The 12,734-nt window shown below is 31.7% G+C and overlaps 1 protein-coding gene across 1 annotated transcript in view; it reads right to left on the reverse strand.

Annotated features, from left to right (window-relative positions):
* Window positions 1–12,734, reverse strand: part of LOC141458968 (NADH dehydrogenase [ubiquinone] 1 alpha subcomplex subunit 7-like) — a 32,826-nt gene that overhangs the window by 4,732 nt on the left and 15,360 nt on the right. Inside the window, exons 5-9 of the transcript XR_012461307.1 lie at window positions 10,884–10,986; window positions 9,402–9,562; window positions 8,807–9,033; window positions 7,599–7,748; window positions 249–433 (exon numbers count right to left, since the gene is read on the reverse strand). The gene's annotated coding sequence lies outside the window, so the exon portion shown is untranslated. The remainder of the gene's footprint in view (window positions 1–248; window positions 434–7,598; window positions 7,749–8,806; window positions 9,034–9,401; window positions 9,563–10,883; window positions 10,987–12,734) is intronic.

Here is a 12,734-nt window from a genome sequence, read left to right on the forward strand (position 1 = left end):
AGAAAACATAGTTTATAATAACTAAAAATGTATCGTAGGTGGTGCTTGGCGGTTTTGAATTCTCTACTTCTAATTCAAAAATTTGCAAGTGGCATTTTAGGGCTGTTTCATAAATTCACCTTCAAATTTTTAGGGAAACGATTGCACTTAAGGGAAGGTGTTATCACACCTTAGTTCTGCTCTGGCCTTAGCTTGAGTTTGAAATTGAACTTGCTCAACAGCATAAAAATAAGTATAATTTAGATTACCTCGTGTAGGATACAATGTTGTTCGATAGGAAGGAAGCTTAAAAGCAGAGTTTTTGTGGCTGCTGGTAGCTCAGCAGTTCACCTCTAACCGAGCAGTCAACACTCCCATCACAGGTTACTCTTGCAGATCGCCGTCTTCCCAACATCACTACCGTAATTTTAGTTCAAGAGGAACAGCAATATTCCTGGTGAAAACGAAATAAATCTCGCTTAGTTAGGGAACAGCAGTCAATTTAATTAAGTTACAAGCAGTCGCTTAAATCAGTTGTGAAGTGTTAACAAGCATTGAAACAGTTCACAAGGAAATACATCAAGAAGCTACAATTTGACAGTCAAATAATTACTAAAAATTCTCACTTTTATAAAAAGATCTTGGATCTGGTTACCGCTCATTTCCAAAGTGCACTAACAATATTGTTACTCGCTTCTACTGATAAACATCCTCAAGTGTATTAAAAAATTTTAGGATCATCGGAGGATATAATACAATTTTCAGAAACTTCTGAGTTTTCACCAATTCACATGATTGGAACCCTCCTATGAACTAACACATATTTACTACATAATCTGTATAAAAAATATTCTATAAAAGAAAGTTATTCGGATTGAAGATGTTTTTCAAAATGGGGATCGGTGAAAATTCAAGATGCAGCGTATTCTTAATACTAATCTGGATTTAAAATTTAAAAAAAAAAATGGAAAATTAATGCAAAAAATTACCTTTTTTGCCAAAATAATAATTATCCCTATGATTTGATTACGAAAGTCTCTTCCCTCCTGCAAATTGCAGAGACCTAAGGAAGGTTACAGTGGGGTACGATAACTGTGTCTAGTCTACCCAAATACAACTACGTCAGACTGATCGATCCCGACCTTTCCCCACTCTCAACCTGCAGCAGACTGCCTATCTTGGCAGCGATTTTCTATATTTTTTTTACCTATCAGCCTTTTTAATAAATAGAATCTTTAAGATTAAAATTTTAAGTCTCCTTAAAAACCCAAAATGTCTAAGTTTGATTGCTCAATTATGAATGACAAGAAATTACACAACTTGTGTCAACTGATTAAATCTATTTAATACTTTTTAATTGTATTTGGAATTGACAAACTAAACTAAAATCAGTAAATTTATTGATATCTGCACTGGCGCGGATGTCGTGGGGTCAGAAGCTACAATGTGGTAATACAGACTGTCTCAAGGAAGGTCGTAAGGCCATCACCGGTTCAGCCGACTTCCAGGGTTATCTGGAAGTGTAGAAGATGCGCGAATACCTAGCAGATGGTTAGAGCAGAAAGGTAGTGAGTTGTGAAACGTTTGATATTTGAATTTTGCTGTTTCCTTTATGTAGGAAATGTTGACATTTTTGTGGAGAGTGGCATTGGAAAGGAAGTAAGGAGCGTATGCAATCTGGCGATGCGTTTTTGATTGGAAGGCTAGGAGTTTCTGAGTATTTGAATATTTGGTTGGACACTATTTTTCAATTTTCTGCGAACAACGCTGAGTATGCAATAATAATCAGTCTAAGTGCTCTAGAGATAATTTTGATAGTTTGGCTGGCTATAAGTCATAGTAGCGGTTAGTTACCGTCACATGTGGGTTCCTGCTTTAGTCGCTGATCAAGCTGATGGGAGGTGCTGAATGTAAAACGTAGAGGAATTGTAGTACTGCTTTTTTTTTGAAATGGCGGAAAATTTTTGTAATTTAATTGTATTCTAGAGAATTTTTTGGCTTAAAGGAATTTTTAAGTGTTCAACAACAGAGGGAGTAAATGCACTGGAAGGCAAGAAGAGGAGCAGAAAAGTGCCCGTCAGTTTCTACTTCAGCGTTTTGTGGCGCATTTCTGAATGAGGTTTAAATGCGGATTAAATCTAAAACATTATTTTTTGAAGTTCTTCAGGTTAGTATTTCAAGCATCAAAACATTTGAGAAATATAGTTTTCTATTTTAGGTCTAGCTATTTTAAAATTTTCCCTCTTATGAATGCTGAAATTCTATTGAACCAACCTGCTGTATGTTAATAACATGTAAATAAGTAAAGATTAGCAAGTTTTTATTGTGACTTTCTTATGGAAGTTACTTAGAATTTAACAATAATCAAAAGGGCTAGTTTGGCCAAAACCAACGATAAATTATAAGTTTTGAAAAACTAAATAATGATGAACAATTTGTTAAATTGAATTTCACGAAGGACAATACTTCAAACATTTCGAATCATTTTTATTTTATTTTTTAGTAAAATTTGCAAGAAATTGTATTGTTATTTGTAATTTAAATAATGGTGGGAAGTCACCTTTCATTATCTTATCATTTGTAAATTTATAAAAGTTATCTTTGGTAATTTATGAATGGAAAATTTACAAATAAAAAGTTTTCTTTATTTTAGCACAAAGGTAACAAATTATTAAAATTAAAAAATTATTTTTTAAAACGTTAGTAATATTAGGAGTAGTGAATTCATCGAGTGAATTTTTATCTTGAAGGGATAGTTACAATCTTAAAGGGATCCATTACCATTACAAATCTGGAGTGAAATGCTTCACATCATTTTGTTATTTCAATTCTAATTTTTTGAAGTTTGTGTAATGGAAGAATACTTCTAACACCAATACTAAAATTCTACGAAAAAAATGCCCACTACACCAAATCTAAAAAGTTATGTTCTTTTTGTAATACATATAGTAATTAAAAAAGACAATGAAATCAATTTATATATTACCATTCTGCTAGTTAAGTTGTAAAATCTTTTTAGCTCTTGCTTCAAACCTTCCATTTGTGTCTCTGAATCTATTAATCACTTACATTTATTAAGACTAACGAGTTACTTCGCTTGTGGTCCTTGAACTGGGGAGTAATCTAATACTTTCGAAGACAACAAATTGCTTATTGATAAACATATAGCGCGCTACGATTAGAGAATGAACTACCTTCCTATTACGCACGTCTACCAATTGTACATTTACATTCATCTCCAGGAGTGTTCAAACAAGAAAATGCCACAACAGATCCCTGGATCAAAGGGATTAGCTGAGTGGTTAGCGAATACTGCATTCCAATGCGGGAGATCATGGGTTCGAATCCAGCTGTTGGCCCTTATAAGATTTTCTCTTCCTGGGAGCTTTTTTCAGCTTCCTGTCCAGTGGTGGGCAGTGTTGTCTGTAATAAGAAGACACTGTCTGGAGGCCGGCAGTGGATTGAAAAAAGCTCCGGACGCCAATAGATTTAGATATTGGATCACCTTTGAATAAAAAAACAAAAAATCCCTGGGTCGTAATGGAATAGGTTACTGATCAATCCCCACATGATCTAATCTAATCTAAACTCACGTGCAATTTATAGATCGATTCATTTTATACTATATACACAGACGAATTTAAGCTATTTAATTGGTCTGGTCTTAAAGCTGCAAGTAATCCTTTTTTTCATACATTTTCTGAGGGCAAACCCAAAAATTCCCTAAGGGTATGCCTGAGCACCTCCTCCTCTTCGGCGCTGCAGTCCTAAAATGACCAGGGCCTCCTCAACCAAGACTCTCCACTGAGGTCTATCAAGAGCCTTCAGTCTCCACCTTCGCGCACCCATTTTCCTCAAATCCCCCTCGACGTCATCAAGCCATCTCATTCTTGGCCTACATCTTCTTCTGACCTCTCCGGGGCCTTCCATATAAAAGGCGTTTAGGCTTTGCCTGAGCCCACAACTATGAATATTTGCATTAGGAAGAAAAATTCGCTTCATTTTTTTTTTTATTGTGTTGAAGATACTTTAAATTTACTCATTTTTTTTTTTTTTTCGTTAATTTACAATAGTTACAATCGACGCATTTGTTGACGCGTAATAAGAAGAAATGATAATAATGTCCACAATACATCAGGGTGCAGTTACCCTGAGGAAACACTACAACAACATTTTACTCTCTATTGACTCTCGTCTTCAGTGAGGAGATCGCGAGGCCACTGTCTTTTAAGACGCTTAGGATTGTTATCTGGAAGTGACCTGAAAGAAAGGTGTGGTATCAGTGGATTGTGATGCGATTGTATGTTAAGGTGGAGTTCTTTTTTTGATCGTGTTTGATCAACTTTTGCTATGAAAAGAATATTTAAGTATGTATGAATGCCCTCATTCAAATCTTTCCAGCCATTTTTATTTATGTATTGTAATCTGATTTACTTTTTGCCAATAGGCAGTGGTAAATTAAATAAAAAGAGTTTTAAAAAATGTAAGAATTATTTAGTTAGTGACGTAGAAATACTAAAAAATTAAAAAAAACAAAAACAAAAACATTCAATTAAAAAAATGAAAAAAAAATGAGGATCTTTTGTTTTGGATTAAAAGTTCGAGCACAACAAATAATCTATATTTAGTTTTCTAAGGAACTACCAGATGGCATGCTATTTGGCATGTTACCAATTACGTCCACAATTTAAAATGGGGTAGAGGAATATTGGGAAGTCAAGCAGAAAATAATTCTTAAACCTTAGGCTCAGTACAAACTCGGAGAAAGTTGTACTAAGTTATAATGAGGTAAAATATGAGGTTTAATGGGGTGAACTGAAAATTTTCTTTTCACTCGAGCATTTTCTGAGCAATGGTACATTAAAAAATTGTCTCCGTCTGAATCATCTCTAAATGACCTTATAAATGGACAATTAAAATATTTCAATAGTGGATTTTTGAAGGAGAAACTGCGATACAAAGTCCAAAAATTTAAATAAGATAAATGAATAGATCCTGATATGCCATATTATGTTTTTTCATTTCGGATAGTTTCGGATTCCAATCCACCCTCACCTCGGGTAGTCATATTTTTGCAGTAGATTCTATCAACATAAAAAGGACTACTTCCGGACCAATAGGTTTATGAGTTCGAAAAGAAATTCGTTCCCAGACCATCAAAGTTTACAACTTTGATAGAACAGGGGTGTGGCTACTTTTTTGTTAAAAACCAAGCTAGTGAGGACGATTCCCCAATCTACTACGCTAATGGTCCTGGAACGATTCTAAATTCTTTGTGAGAATTTTATTATAATTCAGTTGCCTTGAGATCTTATCTAAGATAAATTCCTCTTTGATTTCATTGATAAAACCTTTTAGGGTCAAAGAGGGCTCCAGATCGATTATCTAATTTAACATATTTATCAACAGATAAGAAATGGTGTAAAAAAGTTTACATAACTAAGCTATTCGACGCCTTTTTTCGCCATTAATTGCAGGGAGGCTATTTCTTCTTATTTAATTAAAGTGAAGACATTGCACTTCGAACAAAAATTCAATAAATAAAAACTTACAAGAATGAAATGCTCCTCTACAATTGTTTCATACTTCCCCAAATGGCACACAGCTGATAATTAGATCTGTTATAATTGTTTGCTTGAGTAAAATAAGTGACTAAATACAACAATGGAGAAGACAATAAGAGTACAAAAAAGTATGACTCAAAATCTTGAAGGTTATAAAACTGCTGTTTAAATTCTGATTTCCTCACAAGTGTTTCAGACAAAAGAGAAAACAATGGGTTGTGAGACGTAGGAGGAAATAATAGAATATAAAATAGAATAATGAACAAATTTACTAAATATTTAGAGATGAGTTAAAAAAATACTATAAGCAATGGGAGTAGGAGGTGAACTATTGTCTCACTAGTCTATGTATAATGAAGGTTATCGAGAACCACAGCTGTTTTACACATGTATTTCTGGATTACGTTATCTGTTTATTTATTTTTAGTTGGAAGCTGAGACCAACGTACATTTGTAATCGCGCTTCTCTTGAATAGCGCTTAAATTTAAAGGAAAATTTCTGCTGTTAAATCACGGTGGATTTACAAATAGTCCGACCAGTTCTAAAATGTAGACACTCAATATCGTAAATCTGCTGAAGATTTTAATTCAAATTGTCAACTAAAAGTCTAAATAATTACAGACTCTCTACAGAAGCTGTACAAGCAGGGCCGGATTTAGATGAAAAGAGGCCCTTTCGCCTCCCATTTTTAAGTTTGTAATTTACATGAGAGATAATAAAATACATCACTACATTGATACATCACTAAAACAGTGTTTTAGGGTTCACTGTTTTTAGAATAGCGTAATTTTAATTTTGCTAACAATTTGAATGTAGGCCCCTCTTGATCTTGAGGCCCTAGGCTGAAGCCTTGTTAGCCTATAGGAAAATCCGGTCCTGTGTACAAGTCCCTGGACAGACCTATAGTTCCCTACGGTGGACACTTCAAAGTAGTAGACCAGCAGTTTTTAGGAATCTTCGAGAGGAGAACAATGAGACTTATATTCGAACCAGTATGTACGCAAGGTACTTAGCGAATTAGGTCTAATTGGACGATCTGATAGCTCATGAAGAAATATTTATTTGTATACTGGGCATTGCCCTTATATCATCTGCTGTGGAAATTCATATGTACCGGAATGTAAATTTTAAAGAACTAATAACTTTTAAGTAAATTCAGTAATGTTTTTCACAATTTTATCTTATCATTTAAATTTAATATAACTACAATAATAGTTTTATGATAGTGGGCTATTTTATGATAGTGTGAATGAACTTGTTGTCAGTTTTGTAAAGACAACAGTGATTATTAGTTTTACTAATATTAATAGTTTTCTTTTTTTTTTTTAAAAGATAATTTTCTTTTGTTTTTAGAAATTGATGACTCAAATTTAGTGCATTTAATTTAACAAGAAAAAAAACTAACTTCCTAACTTCCTTAATGGATCAATGAAATGTTTTTTCTTAATCTTATCAAGTAAAAATTTAAAACTTTTATTCGGGTTGTAGTTTTTACTTTTAATAACCGCCCGTAATTATTCAGGCAGAGTTTCGATTTTCAGTTTTCATAGTTTTTTTTAAAACTGTTTTATGACTAAGCATACTTTAGCAATTTAAAACGGATTAATAATCGCTGAAAATGACTAAATTTAATATTTGGTTTGGTACCAATAGGGGAGGAGGTAATAAGATTAGGGGTCAAAATCAGTAAAAATTGTTTATCACCGTGCAGTAATCTGTTGCTTACAATTTCAGATAGTGAAACATTGAAAACATTTAAAAATCGTATAATCAGCTTTTTTTGAGAAAAAAAGTTTAGAAATGTTCATTTTTTTGGAAAATCTAGTTTATATCCTACTTTCCTAACGGACAGTTTTAATGAAAATAAGTAATTCTTTATTACGCTTTTACTTTCACTTTATTAGTAAAGAAATTATTGTAATCAGCGTCAGCAAAAGTAGTATATGGCTGAGTAGATAAAAAACAATAATAAAATAATACAATAATTGATCAATAAATCAATAATAATAGGAATTACTGTACTTTTACTCTACAATATAAATTAACATTCAAACCTGATTTCGTGAAAACTTCCTCTTTCGGACAATTTTTCCATTCTCTTTCGTTAGAAAAGTTATTCTGTTTTTTTCCAACATACAATCCGTGTTTTTTCTTGTATTTAAGAATTTGTGGGACAAATTTTGTCAGGGCCACTGTGTAGCAGTCTATAAGAAGCATGCAGAAATACAAAAATTGATTTGAATATAAATATGTAATAATAAAGTAGTTTAGTAAATTAATTGAAAATACCCAATACATTGCGACTGTAGAAACAATAATGAAGAACTAAAAGTGTTAAAGCCACGAGATTAGGCTGAACACAAATTTATAGCAAAACTCATTTCTTTCTTATATGACATATATGGGAAAAACATCAACCTATAATCAGTATTTTCTTTGGATCTTTAGATTTAGAAAGTCCACTATGGCTTTATGGTAATTGATGGTTTTCAATTTAGAATGTTTATGTGAAACATTCCTTCCCCCCAAAAATATATTTTGAATAGTAGACATTCGGCTCTGCTCTAAAGTGCTATTCCAGCATATTATTCAAACTTTAGTATTAAAGTATTAAATTTATAGCTCGAAAATTTCGAGTTCGATGAAAACCGTATGTCTAGAAGTGGTTAATTCCCAGATTTTTAGTTTTTGTTTTTTAATTTTAGGCAATTTTCTTGGAAACAATTACGAAACTCGCAAGAAAAAAGAAAAGAAAATAAACGCTATAAACCATAATTACATAATCACACCACAATTTTATGGCTCTGTACATTAAAAATGTTAAATGCAACAAGGTGACTTTAATAAATTTCAGGGGAATATTCCATCATAATAAACACCTAGTTTTTTGATGGAAACATTATTATTTTAATTATCATACAGTATTAAACTGTAAACTTGTTAAACAGTTATACTTGTACGACAAAAAAGAGAACGTATAAAGTATAATACATAATATATATATAAAAGTTTCAAGAGCATAGTTCAGCATAGGAAAAAAAACGCCCGATACATAAGGCTATATGTAGGTAAAAAATAATTTTCATGTATTTAAATAGATTTTACTTGAATAATACAATTAGTACAGTAGATATGTAGCATACTTAGTTGACCTTAGTTGAGAATGCAAGGGGCAACAAGCCGCTGTTACTAATAATCATTAAATAAGTTTTTTTTTTATCTAATAAATAATAAAAGCATCTTGCATAAATATGGACCTTACCTTTTTCTCAATTTATATTTGGAACCATTGTTTCTTAGATGAGGTAATTAATAATCTTTTTATCTAATTGCCAAACGTTTCCCGATGGCTACTCTCGTCAGCGGCTGTATATGATCACCAGGTTATGTTCTATTTTGCTTAATTACAAAAATTTTGTACTTCATTGTGGTTACAATCAGATGACTGCAATAGCGGCTGTTACCACTGCCTTTTTGACTCCATCATCACTGAGATTGCAAACAAAGAAAATTAAAACAAAGAAATATAGATATATAGGCATATATCTGAAATAAGGTTATTTTAACCGCTGTAAAACTATAACTATCGTACCATCATGTCCACTGATAATGGCACTTGTCGAAACCTTTGATAATTAGATAAAACCTATCTAGATTGGAGTACAATAATTCAAAATATAAGATAGTTATTCTTCCGTCGGGCGCAATAAAAATTTAACATGGAAGAGCGCAATGTGTCAAATTAATCAATTTCATTACTTTATTAATTAAATCAAATAAAAGGAATATAAATTCAAAATTAAGTCAAATTTATCATAAATCTACATTAGAAAGATTGTACAATTAATTTGCGGCACCTGATAGGCACATTGATTTTTTGCAATATTCGCAATTATATTTGGTCAAACGCTTCTTTTTAGATGGTCCTTCGCAATCATCACATCTTTTTCTTCCCAACTGTCCTTTTCTTTTTTACCGCCGAAAGGAGTACTAATTTCTATCTTCTTTTCGAGGACCCCTTGAAAAAACAAAAACCAAGTTAATTTTTTGCTTCAATATAAAAAATGCACAAAGACAATGTAACTGATTATGCTTTAATAATAATATATTAAAATGACAACTATTTAAATCAAAGTTTTAAATGACTAAGATATAAATATTATTGATTATTCACTGATCTCAAACAGCATCAAAATTCTGAACGTCTGCGACAAGGTTAAGGACTTTAATCTTGTCCTAAGTGAAATAGTTTTTTAGTGCTCTTTTTTCATCAATCATTAAAGGTTGTTTCACAGTTTAATGTAAAGAATAGAGTTGTATAGCTTCTGTCAACTACTACACTGTGAAGAGAAATTTCCATTCCATTTTTTCGAACATCATAAAAAATTTAACAATACAAATAGATAAAAATCTCTCGAAGTGAATTTGCAAATTTTAAAAGAACGAAACTAGAATCTAAAAAAGGTCGAGGTTCAAAGTTTACTGAACTCAAAGCTTACCAGGCGAAGACCGTCTTTTTCTAGTGCTTCCCGAAAAACATTACACATAAAATTAAAATGTCTGTTGGGTTATGAAAAAAAGATTTTATTGATTTCGAAAAATAGATATTAATGTTCAGTCATACTTCCGCTTGAAACTCATAACATTAACATTAAGATAATATAAGTGATAATTCAATACTCTGTGTAGACGCCATAAAGAAAGATAACCTAGTTTTTTTTTTTTTTTTATCCACAATGAACTGCAAAGTTAAAACATTCCTCGTAAAGTGCCACTTCAGAATCCAATTTGATACACCTGGTCTTATAACATGTTATTTCCACAAAGACATTGCTTAGAAGAGTATTTAAAAGTATGCCACATAATTACTGCAATAGTGTTTAACTGTAAAAATATAGCGAAATAAGTCACAGTCATGTCAGGATATTAAAAAAGAAGGAAAAGAGAAATCAAGATTAAAGGATGTTTTTATTAGATACTGTGTACCTGAGTAACGGCTGTCACAATGGGTTTCCGTTTATTAACAGATAATTTAAGTTTGCGAATAAATTAGATATCGTTTCCTGCTGCCCAAGATTCCCGCAATTCAACAATGATGCCTGAATCTCGCTTTCAAACAGCTAAGAGGTTAAAAAAATAAAAAACGTAACTGCACCTCTAGAAATTAGTAACCAGAAGAAAGAGTTACGGATAGGTCATAAACTAGCAAAATCGCAATCCTTTAAATCTAACTGGTGAATTTGCATTCAACTTTTTAGGGAAGAGAATATGACCCATTTACATACATTCACTTGTATATAAGTTGCACTAAACTGTGAAAATAATAAAATTATAATAACCATAAATAGAGAAGGGATGAGTTCAGTGGTTATCTGTTGGCGCTTAGATTTTCTCTTCCTAGCAACTTCTTACGGCTCACAATCTGGTGATGAACAGTCTAGTCTGAAGGCCAGAAGTGGAATGAAAAATGTTCCAGACGCCAATGACCACATAAATTAAACATAAAAATAAATAAATAATGATAAATAAAAGGTAGAATAAAAGCACTGTTAAAGTCTTAAATGGTTTGGCAAGGTCTGTGTCCTTGTTGACTTAATTTGTATTTATAAAAAGACTACAGGCTAACATAAACAGTTCATTTATCAATGAACAACAAACAACGAATGATTTTTTAGAAAACAAACAAATAATTCTAATAATTATTCACCTAACCTTTCTAGTTGTAACTTATTTCCATATTTTTTGTTTACAATTTTTTTTTATACGTAACTCAAATATATTTTCTGATTGTTTATTTACCTTACCACGCATTAACTAATACGACTATTTAAATAACAGCGCAATTTCTTGTTTTATTTTCTCTTACTACTGATTGAAATTATTGCGAATTAATCCAATTATGGCGAATTTAAAGAGTGAGGATAATTGAGAACACAGAGTTATTTAGGAGATTTGTTTTAATAGTCTTATCTAGATTCCGAGGTTAATGGAGATCACAAACTTGTAAGTCATGACTGACAGGAGAATGCATCATGTTCTGTTTATTCAGACACTTCAAACTAGAAGCAGGCATTCATACTTCATTTCTAGCCTGCAACGCGCTTGGAAGCAAACATAAACTTGATAAGTTATAAATATTTCCACTACGTCATTTAATAGTGTAATTTCCTTGATCCAATTATAATTTAGTCAGGAATTTCTACACGAAGGTGAACATCAAGAGGAATGGACGCCGTGATTAAGGGGCACTTCTTGAATAATTATTTTAAAACAATAACATGCAAAATAAATAAAATATATTCTTTTACTGCTTCGTAATGAAAGTGAACGTATCCATTAGGCCAATATGGATTTTTACTCTTTATATGCAATACAACTTGCCACCAAGGGACGCTGATAGTATGGTGTAAAATCCATCTAAGGTGCGCAATCTTTTGAAGAAATAACGTTGATTTTATAAGTCGCAGCACGCATGTTTATTATAACCTAGCATATTTATTGAAAGTTTACATGTTTTTTATAATAGTAAATAAATGTTGTAGTATATATTAATAACGTAATATATAATATATGTAGATTATAAATTATATGCATGTGTTATTTGCGCCTAAACCACACTTTAAAGAAATGTTCGACCTTTCACACAATTTGCACTTACAGTATTCTAAGTTACGAATTTTCTTAAAGCAAAATAAGTTAATAACCTAAATTTAGTTGTTTGGCACTTGAAAGTTTCTGATTTAAGAAAGGAACTGTCAGTATGAATGGGTGCTATCAGAGCTCTTTTCTATTCTTCCCTTTTTCGAACACTCCTCCCTTACCATATCTGTTACAGAAGTCTCAATAATAATAATTAAAAAAAACTGATTTGTGTATAATTTATTTTCAAAAAATGTCTTCATTAATCTTTTAATGATGTCAACTAACTTGCTTTAGTTTTTATTTTCAAAACCACTTTCAAGAGAAAAAAGGAAACCCTACTCACAGGTAAGCCTCTAATTGCACTAAAAATAAAACACTAGAAACAAAGTAACTTTGAATAGTTAAAAATATCTATGGCAATATAAAATCAGTATAATTATTTTAGTTTCTATTTTATGGGTTCTAATTCTCAAATCGCAAAAATAACTCATGGTACTTCTGGTAACTCAGATGGTAAAAATAATCTGGCATCTCGAACATTTTCTCAC

Source organism: Rhodnius prolixus, unplaced genomic scaffold (assembly GCF_049639745.1).
Source record: "Rhodnius prolixus isolate KJV_2025 unplaced genomic scaffold, Rpr scaffold_5, whole genome shotgun sequence".
NCBI lineage: Eukaryota > Metazoa > Arthropoda > Insecta > Hemiptera > Reduviidae > Rhodnius > Rhodnius prolixus.